Source organism: Artemia sp. Qi Xiang Cuo, chromosome 18 (assembly GCF_049724085.1).
Source record: "Artemia sp. Qi Xiang Cuo chromosome 18, ASM4972408v1, whole genome shotgun sequence".
Lineage (NCBI taxonomy): Eukaryota > Metazoa > Arthropoda > Branchiopoda > Anostraca > Artemiidae > Artemia > Artemia sp. Qi Xiang Cuo.
The window spans coordinates 13,568,885-13,588,493 of NC_142811.1; the positions used below are offsets into that span (position 1 = coordinate 13,568,885).

The 19,609-nt window shown below is 34.1% G+C and overlaps 1 protein-coding gene across 1 annotated transcript in view; it reads right to left on the reverse strand.

Annotated features, from left to right (window-relative positions):
• Window positions 1-19,609, reverse strand: part of LOC148941222 (neuroligin-1-like) — a 421,037-nt gene that overhangs the window by 1,530 nt on the left and 399,898 nt on the right. The gene's annotated exons all lie outside the window — the stretch shown is intronic.

The following is a 19,609-nucleotide window of genomic DNA, read 5'->3' on the forward strand; positions in this document are numbered from 1 at the left end:
TAAAAAAAGAGATATACCGGTAAAAAAAGAGAAACGCCCACATCTGCAGTGGCAAAGATACGTTCGGGTTACAATTTTCAAAAAAATTATATTTTTAAATTGTAGGATAATCAAGTATTTTTGCGGTTCAAATATATCAGAAAATTAATATGTTAGTTAAAGCAAAGTTTTATACAAATTTTTGGCCAAATCGGATGAGAGGAAGGGGTGGAAACAAGTATCTCAAATTTTGGCCTTAGATAGACAGATAGACAGACAGACAAACAGAGGAAGCAAGTTAAGAAAAACACGGTAATTTAATTCCTGGATGAGCATCAACACATTTTTGAAATAAGCTAATAAACTTTTTCTAAAGAACCTTTCACGCTTGATCAATAATTGAATCTTCGGCTTCATTACACATTTTGTTTTGTTTTCGAATAGTTTGTTTACGATAATGCTGATGATTCCAGACTGCAATTTAATAATAAAAAATTTTTTTTTATTGAAAGTAAAAAGCAACTTTAAAACACAAAAAGGAATAGAAATCATTTCGTATTTTAAAGGATTTTCCCCCTCCTCAATAAATTGTTCTTCATGCTAAAGTTTTTAGTGTTTTAAAAAAGCTTCCTATTCTAATTAAACAGCCCTTGTTATTCAGGAGTCGTTCTTCAGAAATTGGGACAACCTGTCAAACTTTAGCGTAAAGGGCAAGGTATCGAGGAGGGGGGCAACCCCTTCAAATACGTATTAATGTCTGTTCTTTTTTAGTTTTATTGTTGCTCCTTACTTTCAAGAGAGCGAATTTCTGTTTATTCATCCAATTTGTGTTTGTTTATAAAATAGTGCCGGTGAACCTGGAAAACAATCTATAAAAAATTCCCTCTCCTCATGGTAAACTCCGCTGAAAGCTCTTCCCACGAAAAATATACCCCCTTAAATTACTTCTGGACAATTTTATCCTCGCTAAAAATACCCCCCTCCTTAAAATTTCTTTCAGACGATTCAGCCTGAAAAATTCTCCTTTAGATACTTTCATTGTAAAGAAGACGTTAAGCTCTAGTGGTTTTTCCAATAGCCCCGGGAATCCCCCCTTCCAAGTAATTTTTTTTCCTGGAAATATAAACACACTGAAAATTTCCCCCGGATAATCCCCCGGGAACATCTCCACATACAAAATCGAGTGGACAAAGAGTAAGTAAGACAAATACAAGAATCTTGTATAGGTAATTCTGTCAAATCCCCCCCCCCCAGTGTAAAATTTCCCATTGAAAGTTCACCTCTAGAAATTTTTCTCCCCATGGAAAATTATCCTCATGGAAATCGAACCCAAGAACAAATCCCCCACCTGAAATTTTTTTTTATACTTCCCAATAACAAATACTATAGGCCTACGTAAACAATGGGTAAATTTTATAACACAAGACCTATCCTCAAGGGCTATGGGGGGGGAGGGGTATGTTATATCCAAAGGTATGGCTTTGGGATCTTTCAACTATGCTGAACGAAATGTCTATGTCAAATTTTGATCGAGCGAATTTTGGGGAAAAAAGGAATTGGGAGGGGAGCTTGTTACCCTCCAGTCTTTTTGTTCACTTAAAAAGGGCACTGGAAATTTTAATTTCGGTTCAACTGAGCCCTCTCCCGATGTACTAGGACCATTGGTTCGATACGATCACCCCTGGAAAAAAAGACAAACAAATAGAAACGCATCTGTGATCTTTCTTCGGGCAAAAAATACAAAATTATACATTTTTGCAGATAGGAACTTGAAACCTCTACTGTAGGGTTCTCTCATACGCTGAATGGTGTGATTATCATTAAAAAACTTTTGGCTTTTAGGGGGTGTTTCCCCCTTTTTTCGGGAAATTGGAAAATTTTCTCGGACTCATAGCCTTTTATGGGTAACACTAAACTTAATGGGTCTTATATATTTGGAATCAGCATAATATGCCGATTCTTTTGATATGTTTATTGATATCAAAATTCCGCTTTTTAGAGTTTCGGTGACTGTTGAGCCGTATCACTCCTTACTTACAGTTCGTTACGACGAACTCTTTGATAATGATGGTCTTATGAATTTTGACGTTAGCCTAGTGTGAAAGGAATTAGTAAAGTCTGAAAGGTTTTTCTTAACATAACATAACTTGACAACTTAACAAAAAATTAAGCGTGTTATATGCCGCTTTTGACAAGCGCACAACCTTCTGCCTTGTTTGTCATCGTTGTCATCACATCGTTGTCATCATCATATGTTTGTCATCTTATCTCTTTTAATAAATAATGTGTGGCTAGTATTTCCAATCATCTTTCATTCTATATGAAAACATTGAAGCTTGTTTGAAAATTAAATAAAAAAAACAAGTTTTTTCCACTGAAAGTAAGGAGCGACATTAAAACTTAAAACGAACAGAAATTATTCCGTATATGAAAGGGGCTGTCCCCTCCTCAACGCCTCGCTCTTTACGCTAAAGTTTTTTATTGTTTTAAAAAATAAAGTTGTGAGACAGAGTCAAACTTTAGCGTAAAGAGCGAGGCGTTGAGGAGGGGACAGCCCCTTTCATATACGGAATAATTTCTGTTCGTTTTAAGTTTTAATGTCGCTCATTACTTTCAGTTTAAAAAACTTGTTTTTTTTATTTAATTTATGGTCGTTTTTTATTTAATGCAGCTTTTATTTTAATAAAAATTTTAATTTTATTTAGCTAAATTTATTTATTAAAAAATAAAATAAAGTCAAACAATTATATATTAGTATATTTTTCTTCTGTCAAAAAATAAAAAGTTGAAGATTTTTTAAGATATGAGCATGAAACCTATGTAATAGGGTTTTCTGATAAGCTGAATTCTGACGGTGTGATTTTCATTAAAATTCTTTCACTTGTAGGGGATGTTACCCCCCTATTTAAAAAATCGAGTATATTTTCTCAGGCCTGTAGCCTTTGATGAGTAATACTAAACTTAATAAAATTTATATATTTAGGATGAGCATTATAAACACATTCTTTTGATACATTTATTGAAATAAAAATTCCGTTTTTAAAAGTTTCGATTACTATTGAGCCGTATCGCTTGTTTTTTTTTTGTTTTTTTTATTACGTATATGTTATTACTTATATGAAGGGGTTCTCCCCTTAGTCAATACCACGCTCTTTACGTTAAAAGTAAAAAAAAAATTTGATTCAGAAACCCCTGAATCACAAAGGCCATTTAATTAGAATAGATAGCTCTTTTGAAAGCACTAAAAAAAACTGTAGCGTAAAGAGCGAGGTACTGACTTGGGGGAGAACCCCCTCACATACGTTATAATTTCTGTTCGTTTTAAGTTCTAATATTCCTTCTTACATTTCAGTTGAAAAAACTTGTTTTTTTTTATTTAATTTCTGATCGTTTCTTAAATAATGCTTGGAAATCCGGCGCCCCCTTCATAGAAATGTCTCTTACCCCAAAGAAACATCCTCCACGGAAATATTCTTCAGAGTAACCCCCTCGTCTAGCCCCCCTCCAGAAAAAATCCTTCCTGAAAATGGTTGTATACTTCCCAATAACCAATAAATAATGCTGGCAAGTCCGGCGCCCCCTTCATGGCAATTTCCCTTCCCCCATGAAAACTTCCTTCATGAACAGATCCTCTAACATAACCACCGACCCACCCTTCCCTCCCACTACCAGAAAAAAACCTCCTGAAAACTTCTGTATACTTCCCAATAACCAATACTATATGTTAACATTGGGTAAAGTTCATAACTTTTAGCCCTCCTTCTAGGATCTTCGGGGGATTAAGTCATCCTAAAAGACATATTTATCATATTTTCGACCATGCTGAACAAAATGGCTATCTCAAAATTTTGATCGGGTGACTTTGAGAAAAAAATGAGCGTGGGAGGGGGCCTAGTTGCCCTGTATTTTTTTTGGTCACTTAAAAAGGGCACTAGAACTTTTAATTTCCGTTCCAATGAGCCCTCTCACGATATTCTAGAACGACTTGGTCGATACAATCACCCCTGGGAAAAAAAAAACAAAAAAAAAACAAACAAACAAAGAAACACGCATCCGTGATCTTTCTTCTGGCAGAAAATGTAAAATTCTACATTTTTGTAGATAGGAGCTTGAAACCTCTACAATGGGGTACTCTGATACGCTGAATACGATGGTGCGATTTTCATCAATGTTATATAAATTTTAGTGCTTCTTTCTCCCTTCTTTTGAAAATACGCAAAATTTTCTCTGGCGCGTAACTTTTGATGGGTAGCACTAAACTTGATGAAAGTTATATATTTGAAATCAGCATTTAAATCTAATTTTTTTGATATATCTATTGGTATCAATAACCCGTTTTCTAGAGTTTCGGTTACCATTGAGCCGGGTCGCTCCTTACTTACAGTTCGTTACCACGAACTGTTTGATCATTGATGCTTGTTGATTGTTTCCACCGTGAAGAGGCATCATCTGGAAGTATACTACCAAACAAAGCTTTCTCATAAATATCCCTAGCTACAAGTATCCTTGCGAAGGTAATCGTTCACGGGAGGTTGATTTTTTTCTTAACAATACTATCCAGAAAGTGAAAATTACAGGATCACTAGAAATTCAAATATTTTGCTTTATTTTATTAGTAACATTCAACTTTATTTGCTGTATGATCTTTGAGCCAAAATAAATCCATTTTTCTATCTTAGAATCAGATCCTCTAAATTCTTCATTTTTTTTAAAGGATTTTAGTACAATCTGTCTGTCAGGATCAAGGGTAAAGGGAAAAGGCTTGTATCGTAGCAGTCAATTTACTAATATTATCCGGATCAAAATACCTTTAGGCTGATTTCCGGGGCTGCTTTCAAGAAGTTCATATTTTAAAAATGGTAATTATATTAATTTTTTGGCATATTTTACTGAGAAACTAGAGGAGTAGATTATCGCTTAAAGAAATAAATAAACATTAGAGTTTACCAAAGTCAATTGATAGGCAGTAAATTTTCAAATGATCCTGTCAAAGATCAATATTTACATTTAAATTAGATGTTTAAAAAAGCTAAGAGAAAGACTACCATTGTAGGATAATCTTTTCTTCTAACTGTAACAGCAATGAATTGCGAATACTTCAAAACACGGCATTTGTGTAAATATGTTCAGGTATTTTAATTAGAGAGTAGATAGGAGACAGATAGATAGGGATATAGAGATAGATAAGAGTAGATAGTGAAGTACATAAATAGATACCTGTATTTACGAAAACTGGCGTCTAGAGTTGTAATAAAAGAAAGGTTAGGATGACAAAGCCATGCTAAATTTGGCAGCGCTTTTCGTCATGAAAATTCACACAGAACCCATCTGATCATTCAGAAGGGCAACACCTTCAGAGGAAAGCTACAACTTCTTAAGGTGTTTGTTGCCATGTAGTGATTCAGGTAGTCCATATTAGTCAAGGGTAACCTTAGTCATTGGGTTATCCATAGATAACACATCTGGTGATTTAGAAGGGCAACTGCATATTCAAATGAAAGCTAAAACTTTTTAAGGTGTTTAGTGTCATGCGGTGATTCGGGTGGTCCCTATTAGTCAAGGATAACCTTAGTCAATGGGTTATCCATAGATATCATATCTGATAATTCTGAAGGGCAACACCTTCAAAGCAAAGCTAAAACTTCATAAGGTGTTTGTTGCCATGTAGTGATTCAGGTGGTCCATATTAGTCAAGGGTAACCTTAGTCATTGGGTTATCCATAGATAACACCCCTGGTGATTTAGAAGGGCAACTGCATATTCAAATGAAAGCTTACACTTCTTAAGGTGTTTTGTGTCATGCGGTGATTCGGGTGGTCCCTATTAGTCAAGGATAACCTTAGTCAATGGGTTATCCATAGATATCATATCTGATAATTCTGAAGGGCAACAACACCTTCAAAGGAAAGCTACAAGTTCTTAAGGTGTTTGTTGCCATGTACTGATTCAGGTGGTCCATATTAGTCAAGGGTAACCTTAGTCATTGGGTTATCCATAGATAACACATCTGGTGATTTAGAAGGGCAACTGCATATTCAAATGAAAGCTAAAACTTCTTAAGGTGTTTTGTGTCATGCGGTGATTCGGGCGGTTCCTATTAGTCAAAGATAACCTTAGTCAATGGGTTATCCATAGATAACATATCTGATCATTCAGAAGGGCAACAACACCTTCAAAGGAAAGCTACAACTTCCTAATGTGTTTAGTGCCATTTGGTGATTCAGGTGGTCCCTATTAGTCAAGGGTAACCTTAGTCATTGGGTTATCCATAGGTAACACATCTGGTGATTTAGAAGGGACACTGCATATTAAAAGAAAAGCTAAAACTTCTTAATGTGTTTGTTGCCATTTAGGGATTCAGGTGGTACATATTAGTCAAGGGTAACCTTAGTCAATGGGTTATCCATAGATAATACATCTGGTGATTCAAAAGGGCAACTACACCTTCAAAGGAAAGCAACAACTTCTTAAGGTGTTTGGTGTCATGCGGTGATTCAGGTGGTTCTTATTAGTCAAGGATAACCTTAGTCAATAGGTTGTCCATAGATAACACATCTGATAATTCAGAAGGGCAACAACACCTTCAAAGGAAAGTAACAACTTCTTAAGGTGTTTGGTGCCATGTGGTAATTCAGATGGTTCCTATTAGTCAAAGGTAACCTTAGTCAATGGGTTATCCGTAGACAACACATCTGATGATTCAGAAGGGCAACAACACCTTCAAAGGAAAGCCACAACTTCTTAGGGGATTTGGTGCCATGTGGTGATTCAAATGGTTCCTATTAGTCAAGGGTAACCTTAGTCAATGGGTTATCCATAGATAACACATCTGGGGATTTAGAAGGGCAACTGCATATTCAAAGGAAAGCTACAACTTCTTAATGTGTTTGTTGCCATGTAGTGATTCAGGTGGTCCATATTAGTCAAGAGTAACCTTAGTCAATGGGTTATCCATAGATAACATATCTGGTGATTTAAAAGGACAACTACACCTTCAAAGGAAAGCAACAACTTCTTAAGGTGTTTGGTGTCATGCGGTAATTCAGGTGGTTCCATTTAGTCAAGGATAACCTTAGTCAATGGGTTGTCCATAGATAACACATCTTATAATTCAGAAGGGCAACATCACCTTCAAAGGAAAGTAACAACTTCTTAAGGTGTTTGGTCCCATGTGGTAATTCAGATGGTTCCTATTAGTCAAGAGTAACCTTAGTCAATGGGTTATCCGTAGATAACACATCGGATGATTCAGAAGGGCAACAACACTTTCAAAGGAAAGCCACAACTTCTTAAGGGATTTGGTGCCATGTGGTGATTCAAATGGTTCCTATTAGTCAAAGGTAACCTTAGTCAATGGGTTATCCATGGATAAAACATCTGATGATTCGGAAGGGCCACAACACCTTCAAAGGAAAGCAACAACTTTTTAAGGTGTTTAGTGCCATGTGGTGATTCAGGTGGTTTCTAATAGTCAAGGGTAACCTTAATCAATGGGTTATCCGTAGATAACACATCTGATAATTCAGAAAAGCAACAACACCTTCAAATTTAAGCTACTACTTCTTAAGCTGTTTGGTGCCCTGTATTTTTTTAGCGCATCTTTAATAGTTTTCTCCTACATTTCTTTGCTATATTTTGGCACCTACTACTAACAAAATATGCATAACTACATATGGGGGTCTTTTTCATTAGAATTTGAATTAGAATTACATTTTTTTTAAATATATATTGTTGTATAAATTTCCATTTAAAGAATTCAAAAATGCAGATTTCATTTTCGCTATCCATGGTTGTTGAAGGATTTCAACAGAAGGTAGCCAATCTTGAGGCTTTAATCATGGAAGATTGAGGAATATCTTTTGCCAATGTAACATTCTCAGTCGGATTAAATCAGTGGCGTGTTTTTTTTTTTTTTTTTTTTTAGGGTTTCTGCTCCGGATAATTTATCACTATTTTGTGTTATCTGGTTTTTTTTCTTGCCAAGTCGTGTGTATCTATTTTCATTGGTGGTTCAGAACAGTTCTGTCGTTTTTCGCTTTTATTTATTATTATTCCTAGAACCATCAAGAGGACGGAAGTTCAAGCTTTTAAAGCGCCTAAACGTTTGATTTTGAATCAAGTTATAGTTAGTATTCTAGTCTTTCCGTCGGGACGCAAACCAGTATATATCGCCCTTGAAGATGCAGCAAGTGTTTGTTTACACGTGACTTTTTCAGTCAATACCTGATAAGGGGGATTTTTTACTATTGTACCATAGTTCTTTTAGTTGGAAACCCATGCCGAGGTTATTCAGCCACGTCGAAGAAATGAAACAGTGTACCATATTATTTCATCCTTTTCCGGTCGAGTTGTATCCATGCAATCCATAAGATCTCAGTCTTGACCATAGAGCTAGCATGTAATCAGTAAAGATCCTATACTGCGCTCGATAAGATACTATATAATATCATGCGTTTCTGATCGAGTCGCGTCCACTAGATCGATTGGGTGTATGCGCTCTCGATATGGACCAAAGATCTATCATGTAACCAATATAAAGCCTCTACTGCAGAGGATGAGATACAATATAATATCGTGGATTTCAGATCGAGTTAGGTCCAAAAGACCCATTGGATGTATATGATCTCGATCTGGACCATAGAACTAGCATGCTGCCAACATACAGCCTCTATAGCAGTTGATGGAATATCATATTATATAGTCCATTTCTGATTGAGTCACGTCCAGTAGATCCGTCGGAGGTATGCGATCTCGGTCTGGACCATAGAGCTAGCATCTCACCAATATAGAGCCTCTACTGCAGCTGATGATATACCATGCAATATCATTTATATCTAATCAAGGCATGTCTACTTCATCCACCAGATGTCTGCAATCTTATCTTCAGCACAGATCGAGAGTGTCAACAATGTAAAACCTCTACTAGAGAGGAAGGAATACCATATAATATCATCCATTTCTGATCAAGTCGCGTCCAGTAGATCTTTCGGATGTATGCGCTCTTGATCTTGACCAAAATGTTAACATGTCACAAATATATAGCCTCTACTGCAAAGGATGAAATACAAAATATTATCGTCTATTTTGAATCGAGTCACGTCTACTAGATCCATTGGACGTATGTGATCTTGATCTGGACCACACAGCTAGCATGTTACCAATATACAGCCTCTATAGTAGTTAATGGGATACCATATTATATCTTCCAATTCTGATTGAGTCACGTCCAGTAGATCCATTGGATGTATGCAATCATGTTCTAGACCATAGAGCAAGCATGTTACTAATACATAGCCTAAACTGCAGTTGATAATATACTATGCAATATCATCCATATCTGATCACCTCACGTCTACTTGATCAACCAGATGTTTGAAATCTCAATCTTGATCACAGATCTAGCGTGTCACCAATGTAGAGCCTCTACTGCAGTTGATGAGATACCATATAGTATCATCTATTTTTGGTCAGGTCACGTCCACTTTATCCATAAGATGTACACGATCTCAATCTGGAACATAAAACTAGCATGTTACGAATATGGAGCTTCTGATGCTGTTGATGCCTCTAATGATCGACCACTACTGGCCGAGTAACGTCTACTTGATCCACCAGATGTATGTGATCTAACTCTGGACCACATATCTAGTATGTCACCACTGTAGAGCCTCTACTGCAGTTGATTAAATACTATGAATTTTATTCATTTCTGATCGGATCGCGTCCACTTCATCCATTAGATGCATGCAATCTCGATCTAGACCAAAGAGCAAGCACCGCACCAATGTCGAGCCTCTATGGCAGTTGATGAGATCAGTACTTTTTTTTGTCACCTAGGCGGATGGTAATGCTATTCACCCGTAAGGACTTCAATATCATCAACAACATTGTTATTATAACCTATACTCTAAACACCTCCTATATTTATTGTAAAAAACTCCTTGGAAAAATGCCTTAGACTTGTTCTAAAAGCTTAGATAATCGACAACTTTACTCTTTCCGTCGGTTTCAAGAAGAAAGGCAGCAAAAATCGCAAATTTAGTGATTGTTTCAGCTCATATAGTGATTTTTTTCCAATTTTCTATTCATTTTATTTAGACTTGGTGACAACCCTGGGTTTGTGTTAGGCTAGCCACTGAAGCTGAATGGTTTGACCCAATACTTGAAGCTTACACAACATCAGTATTTCTTAATATACTTAATTACATGTCAAAAGATCCTTTCACGAGTATAACGTTTCTTTCTTTATAATGAAGTTTGGCATATGTGGGTGTAAGATTAGAAATTTCTAGTTCCTTCAGTCGGAGAAATAGATATTGATCTTTAATTAGGAGGATACATTTCCTCTGAACGAAGCTTCCTGAAGAAGCAGATTTTATATAGCTTTTTTGCCGCAAGACTTCCATCATTTGGAGAATCAGCGAAATAAAACTTGGGCACTCTACATAAGAGAGTTGAATCTGGGAAAAGCTGGATAGGAGTGAATTTCCTACCCCGTATTCATGTTTCTACAGATTGCCTTAAACATCAAGGAGAAAGAAAATATAATAGCCAAAAATGTTAAATTTGAACCAGTACAGATATTTACTTATTATATATATATATATATATATATATATATATATATATATATATATATATATATATATATATATATATATATATATATATATATATATATATATATATATATATATATATATATATATATATATATATATATATATATATATATATATATATATATATAAAAAAAAAAAAAAAAAAAAATATATATATATATATATATATATATATATATATATATAATATATATATATATATATATATATATATATATATATATATATATATATATATATATATATATATATATATATATATATATATATATATAAAAAAAAAAATCACACAATCAAAAACAAAAACAAACAAAAAAAAAAAAAAAAAAAAAAAAAAAAAAAAAAAAAAAAAAAAAAACAAAAAAAATAAAAAAACAACAAAAAAAAAAAAAAAAAAAAAAAAAAAAAAAAAAAAAAAAAAAAAAAAAAAAAAAAAAAAAAAAAAAAAAAAAACCCAAAACTCTCAAACACAAACACACACAGACACACACACAAACACACACATAAATACAAACGCACACACACATACACACAAACATAGACACACAAACACAAAAACTCTAACACAAACAAACAAAAAAAAAAAAAAAAAAAAAAAAAAAAAAAAAAAAAACCACACACAAACAAAAACACACAACCCCCACAACACACAACCACACCCTCAAAAAGAAACACAAAAACACCCAACAACCAACCACCAATCACTAACAACAAAAAAAAAAAAAAAAAAAAAAATAAATAACAAAAATTTAACTAATCAAAAAAAACCCCACTACACAATAAAAACACACACACACACACACAAGATAATCATCTATAAGACTAAAAGCGTGTGCAGATCTTGCGGTGTGCTAGCCACCAAGAGCAATATCATCTGCAAATAATAGTAGTGATAGTTTATGGGTCTCTAGACTAACATTCGGAGCCCATCTTACTTCTCTAGATGAATCAACAACATCATTTATAAAAATGTTAAACAATTTAGGAGAAAGAGTGCTGCCTTTATTTTACACCCAGCTTAATATTAAAAAACCTAGAAAACCTGTTACCAACTAACACGATTCCACTCACACAAATATACATACTCACTATCAACCTCACAAACAAATGAGGGATGCCAATTCTAACCAGGGCATCCTTTAATAGCTCTCTGTAGACACTGTCGAACGCCTTGTGGAGGTCCTACAAATCCCACATAAAGACAAGTTCTCCCTTTCCGTATTTGGCAATTAATGCCTTAAAAATAAATATTGTATCTACCGTCCCGTACCTCAGCCCTGAAACCTCCTTGTTGTTCATGTATTATATTATTTTTATATAACCATTTAGAAAGCCTTGCTATCAAGTATTTTCTCCATTATCTTACACCTTAAAGCAGGGACTAGCGCTATTAAACGATAATTTATGTGCAACTATAGGGCTACCTCTCTTAAAAAGCGGCATAAGCTAAATGATCTCTTCCACTCATTTGGCCATTGTCCTGAAGTTAACACCTTATTACAAAGAAAAACAATTATCGACATAAGAATTGAAAGAAAATTCTTAAATAACGTTATTGGTACACCATCGACACCCGCAGCCGAACCTCCTTTTAAATTCTTGAATATAAACTTGACCTCATCATTACTCACTTCCCCTACTAAATCATAATCATGTTCCTTCATGGGATAAACAACCATCTCTGTGGTATGTGTTACCTCTTGTAATTCTGCGCAATCACCTTCCATGCTTTCTAGGTAATCAGGCCATGAGTTGGCGTCTGTAGCCACCTGTGTCTTTCCTTTTTCATTTCCAATATCATTCCTTATATAACCCCAAAATTTCTTAAAATCTTTATTTCTAAAATAATTTGCAATATCCAGTTTCTTCTTAATCTCTTTTTTTTCCTTTTAATTAACCTTTTGTAATCTCTTCTTTTATCTTTATATTTGGCTAATCTTAAACTTTGCTCTTCAGGTTTATCACATTCTTTTAAAAGATTCAATAAATATCTGACCTTTTCTTTCATTAACTTACACTCCAAATCAAAATATCGCTCATTTTTATTTTCATTTTTATTCAGATTACACGATGCTGCACAACTGCAAATTATTTCATTTAACTCCATAATTATACCATGTATATCTTTTCCATCTTCTTCTAACGCTTTCAATTTATTTGTTATATGCAACTTCATAAGCTCCCTTTTAAATTTTTCAAAATCATTATCATTTAAATCATATCTAATTCTTTTTCCTAAGCCCTCTAATCTAAGCTCCCCATTATATATATATATATATATATATATATATATATATATATATATATATATATATATATATATATATATATATATATATATATATATATATATATATATATATATATATATATATATATATATATATATATATATATATTGTGTGTGTGTGTGTGTGTGTGTGTGTTTGTGTGTGTGTGTGTCTGTGTGTGTTTGTGTGTTTGTGTGTTTGTGTGTGTGTGTGTGTGTGTGTTTTTTTGTGTGTGTGTGTGTGTTTGTGTGTGTGTGTGTTTTTGTTTTTGTTGTTTTTTGGTGTTTTGTTTTTGGTTTGTTTTTTTTTTTGTGTGTGTGTATATATATATATATATACCACTGGTATATACGATTATGATTTATTATGTACAAAAATCAAATATCTTTGAAAAGACTGCAGCATGAAAAGACATCAAAAATGCAGTTTTTGGTGGAAAAATTTATTCTCTTTCAAAAATTTATTTTAGTTACTAAAGATTTTTAATACAATTAATTTCCTTTAAAACGAGCTATTGAACAACTCTCTACGATGTTCCAGTGCCAAGTTAACTGTGGAAACGAAAAAAAAAGAAAAAAATATTCCGTTTGTGGAGAATAACGTGGTTAAAGTCAATTTTTCTTGATTTTCAAGCCAATATATTTCCCTTGCTGTTCAAGCCAAATGACAGAAAGTTTCCTATACAGGGGTTTCGGACAAGGCAGTTCTAATGGTGTACTTTTTGTTTTGATCTGACTGCTTTTTTAGGAGCTATGGGTTTTTTTATTTCTTAACATTGGACGTGATTATCGTCTCTTACTAGGTTGCTAGCTATCGCTGCATTTCATTACCAGAACGGCATACTCCAACCAATTCACGCCACAGTGCCACACTATTACTGCTCCGTGGCACCTTTCTACACCGTCATCAACATTTTAAGCATCTTCTAGCGTTTAAACACCCTTAATGGATATATTTTATATTTCTATTATTTCACATCGATTCCCAGCCCTATGCCACACTATTACTGCTCTGCGGCACCCTCTGACATAACTTCATCATTAAGAAGACATATATAGACATTTCTTGTTAAAAATTATGCTTTCAATCCATTAATTAAAGTTTTTCGTAAGCCTACCCTTTCATTACACCCTCCAAAAGAAACTCCGACACCACTGCATTACACGCCTCCCCCTATTATCTACGTGGCCTTGAACAGTGGAACTTGGTATTTCATTACCAGAGCGTGATACTCCAAGCAATTCACGCTACAGTACTACACTATTTCTGCTTTGCAGCACCTTGCGACACCAGTCATCAACAGTTGAAACGTCTTCTAGCATTTGAACACCCTCAACGGATATATTATCTATTGTAATTATTTCCTAACGATTCCCAGACCTATGCCACACTATTACTGCTCTGCGGCACCCTCTGATATCACATGCTTTTTCCTATGATATTTTTAGAAATTCCGTGTAAAAATTATGCTTTCAACCCAATGCTTCAGTTTTTTCTCTAGCCAAACCTTTCATAATAACCTCCGAAAGACACTCCGCCACCTCGACATTACACGCCTTTCCCCTATCATCCACATGACATTATACAATGGAAATTGACATTTCATTACCAAAACGTGAGACTCCAAGCAATTTACGCCATAGTACCACACTCTTATTGCTCAGTGGCACCTTGCGCCACCAGTCATGAACACTTTAAGCGTCTTCTGGCGTTTGAACACCCTTAATGAATATATTTTCTATTTTTATTATTTTCCAACAATTTCCAGCTCTGTGCCACACTATTACTGCTTTGTGGTACCCTATGACATCAAATCATTATTCTTAAGACATTTTCAGACATTTCTTGTTAAAAATTTTACTTTCAACCCAATGAATCAAGTTTTTCGCAATCCTATCCTTTCATAATAACCTCCAAAAGACAGCCCGCCACCAAGAAATTATACGCCTGCTCCCTACCATCCATGTGGCGTTGAAGAACAGAACTTGGCATTTCATTACCAGAATGTGATACCCCAAGCAATTCACGCCACAGTACCACAGTCTTACTGCTCTGCGGCACCTTGCGACACCCGTCATCAACATTTTAAGCGTATTCTAGCGTTTGAACACCCTCAATGGATGTATTTCTTATTTTCATTTTTTTCCAATGATTCCCAGCCCTGTGCCACAATATTACTGCTATATATATATATATATATATATATATATATATATATATATATATATATATATATATATATATATATATATATATATATATATGCAAAATGTATATTGAAAACATCAAGACTGGTAACATTGATAAGATAAACCACAACAAAAAAATTCAAAAACATCCTGTATTATACGTTTCAAACGAGAAACTTCAAAAATGCATTTTGAAACATCAACTGGGGTAGCACAGGAATTACAAACCACGATACAATACTATAAAAACATCCAAAATTATACGTTTGAAAACGAGAAACTTCCAAATTTACTTTGAATGTATTAACAGAGGTAACAAAGACAGAAAAACAACGACATAAGACTATAAAGGTATCCTATGTCATACGCTTCAAACGAAAAACTTCTAAAATGCAATTTGAAAGAATTTTGCACTTTGAAACATCAACTGAGGTAACACAGACAATATCAACCACGATGCAACCCTACAAACATATCTTCAGTCACACGTTTCCAGCGAGAAAACTTCCAAAATTCACTTTGAAAATATTAACAGAGGTGACACAGACAAGATAAACCACGACACAACACTACAAAAAAATATCCTGAGTTATAAGTTTCAGACGAAAAACTTCCAAAATGCACTTTGAAACCATCAACTGAGGTAACATTGACAAAATAAAACCACGACACAACAGTATAAAAACATCCTGAGATACATTTTTAAAATGAAAAGTTCCAAAATGCACTTTGAAAACATCAAGAGAGGTAGCATTGATGAAATAAACCACGATACCACACTTCAAAATCATCCTGAATCATACGTTTCAAACGAGAAACTTCATAAATGCAGTTTGAAACATCAACTGGGGTAACACAGACATGATAAACCACGATACAATGCTATAAAAATATCCAGAGTCACACGTTTCAAAACGAAAAACTTCCAAAATGCACTTTGAGAACCTTAACAGAGGTAACACAGACAAGACAACTAACGACATAAAACTATAAAAACATCCTGAAGCATGCGTTTCAAACGAGAAAATTCTAAAATGCCCTTTGAAAGCTTCAGCTGGGGTAACAGACATGATAAACCACGATACAGCACCACAAAAACATCCCTTGTCATACGGTTCAAACGAAAAAAAACTTCCAAAATGCACTTTCTAAACATCGAGAGACTTAATACCGACAAGATATCCACTACATAACACTATAAAAACATCCTGAAAACATCCCACTATAAAAACATCTTTTTAAACGAGTAATTCCAAAATTCACTTTGAAACATCGGGATGAGGTAATACTGTAAAGATAAACCATGTGGTGAAAAAAAAATATTCTGAGTTATGTGTTTCAAAACAAAAAAAAAACTTCCAAAATGCCCTCTGAGACATCAACTGACGTAAAACAGACAAGATAAACCACAATGCAACACTATAAAAATATCTTGAGTCATGCATTTTAAACGGGGAATCTTCCAAAATGCACTTTGACAATATTAACAGAGGTGAAACAGACAAGATAAACCACAACACAACACTACAAAAAAAATATCTTGAGTTATACGTTTCAAACGAAAAATTTTCAAAATGCACTTTGAAAACATCAAGTGAGGTAACATAGACAAGATAAATCGTGACACAACACTAAAAAAACATTCTTGAGTCACTTGTTTAAAAAGAAGAAACTTCCAAAATGTACTTTGAAAACATCAAGAGAGTAACATCAAGATTTGTCGTGTAAACCACGACACAATACTTCAAAAACACCCTGAATCTTACGTTTCAAACGAGAAACTTCAACAATACAATTTGAAACATTAGTCGGGGTAACACAGGCATGATAAACCACCATGTAATACTATAAGAACATCCAGAGTTATCCGTTTCAAAACGAGAAACTTCCAAAATGCACTTTGAAAACATTAACAGAGGCAACACAGGCAAGAAAAACAATGAGTTAATGCTATAAAACATCTTGAGTCATACGTTTCAAACGAAAAACTTCTAAAGTGCACTTTGATAGCATCAGCTGGAGTAAAACACATAATAAAGCACGATTCATCACCACAAGAAACATCCTGTATCATTAGGTTCAAACGAAAAACATCCAAAGTGCACTTTGAAAACATCAAGAGAGTTAATATAGACAAGATAACCACTACATAATACTATAAAAACATCCTGAGTTGTACTTTTCAAACAAGAAAGTTCCAAAATGCACTTTGAAACATAGGGTGAGGTAATACTGTCAAGATAAACCCCGGGTTGACAATACAAAAAAAAACAATCTTAGTCATTTATTTCAAAACTAAAAATCTTTTGAGAAAAATATAAAACCTAACCTAAACAGGCTAGATTAGGTTAAGTTAGGTTGGATGACGCGTCACCTAACCTAACTGAACCTAACCTTGCCTGCTTAGTTTTCGCATTTTTCTCAAACAAGAAAAATTCAAAACGAACTTTAAAGTATCAAGAGAGGTAACATTGATAAGATAAACAACAACACAACACTACAAAAACATCCTGAATCATATATTTCAAACGAGAAACTTCGAAAAGGCACTTTGAAACATCAACCGGGGTAACACAAGTATTATAAACCACGAAAAATCACTATAAAAACATCCAGAGTCATACGTTTCAAAACGAAAAACTTCTAATGTACACTTTGAAAACATTACCAGTGGTAAAACAGACAAGGAAAACAACGACACAACACTTTAAAAACATTCTGAGGTATACGTTTCAAAAGAAAAACTTCTAAAGTGCACTTTAAAAGCAGGAGCAGGGCCACACACAAGATAAACCACGATACAGCACCACAAAAAACATCCTGTCATACGTTTAAGGAAAAACCTTCTAAAACGTACTTTGAAAATATCAAGAGAGTTAACATAGACAAGATAACCCGACACAACTCTACAAAAAATCCTGAGTTATACTCTTAAAAGTGAAAAAACTTGCAAAATGCACTTTGAAAAAATCAAGAGAGGTAACAGTGACAAGATAAACCACAACAAAACACTACAAAAACATTCCGAGTCATACTTTTCAAACAAAAAAACTCCCAAAATGCACTTTGAAACATCAGCTGAGATAACAAAGAAGATAAACCACGACTCAAAACTACAAAGATATCTTAAGTCAAATGTTTTAGACAAAAAACCTCCAAAATGCACTTTAAAAACATTAACAGAGGTAATACTGACAAGATATACCATGAAACAACACTACAAATATATCCGAAGTCAAATGTTTCAAACGAAGAAACTTCCGAAATGTACATTTGAAAGCATCAAGAGAGGTAATAGTGACAAGATAAACCACGGCACAACACTGTAAAAATATCCTAAGTCATACATTTTAAATTATAAAAATTCCAAAATGCACTTTGAAAGAACCAAGAGAGTAACACTGACAAGATAAACCAGGACACAACACAATGAACATATTCTAAGTCATGTGTTTAAAACGAGAAAACTTCCAAATACACTTTTAAACATCAACAGAGGTAACACAGACAAGATAAACCATGGCAAAACACTATAAACACATGGTGAGTTATACGTTCCAATTGAAAAAACTTTTAAAATGCACTTTGAAAATATAAAGAGAGGTAAGAAAGGCACGAAAAACCATGACACCGCACTATAAAACATTCTGAATCTTATGTTTAAAACGAAAAAACTTCCAAAATGCAATTTGAAAACCTTAACTGTGGTAATACTGACACGATAAACCACGAAACAACACTAAAAGAATACTTGGAGTAATACGTGTCAAATGAGAAACTTCCGAAATGCACTTTGTTAATATTAACAGAGGTAAAACAGACAAGATATACGACGATTTAACGCTATAAAACATCCTGAATCATACATTTCAAACGATAAACTTCCAAAAAGCACTTTGAAACCTCAACTGGGGTAACACAGACATGATAAACCAAGACACAACACTACAAAAACATCCAGAGTCATACGTTTTAAACAAGAAACTTCTAATATGCACTTTGAAAACATTAACAGAGGTAATACAGACTAGAAAAAAAAACACTAAAATAACATCTTGAGTCATACTTTTCAAACGAAAAACTTCTAAAAGGCACTTTGAAAGCATCAGCTGGGGCATAAACAATGAAACAACCCTACAAATATATCCGAAGTCAAATGTTTCAAACGAAGGAACTTCCAAAACGTACATTTGAAAGCATCAAGAGAGGTAATAGTGACAAGATAAACCACGGCACAACACTCTAACAATATCCTAAGTCATACATTTCAAATTATAAAACTTCCAAAATGCACTTTGAAAGAATCAAGAGAGTAACACTGACAAGATAAACTACGACACAACACTATAAAAATTTCCTAAGTCATACGTTTCAAAAGTGAAAACTGCCAAAATGCACTTTGAAACATCAACGGAGGTAATACAGACAAGATAAACCATGACACAACACTATAAAATCATGGTGAGTTATACGTTTCAAACAAAAAAAACTTCCAAAATGCGCCTTGAAAACATCAAGAGAGGTAACAGATACAAGATCAACCATGACC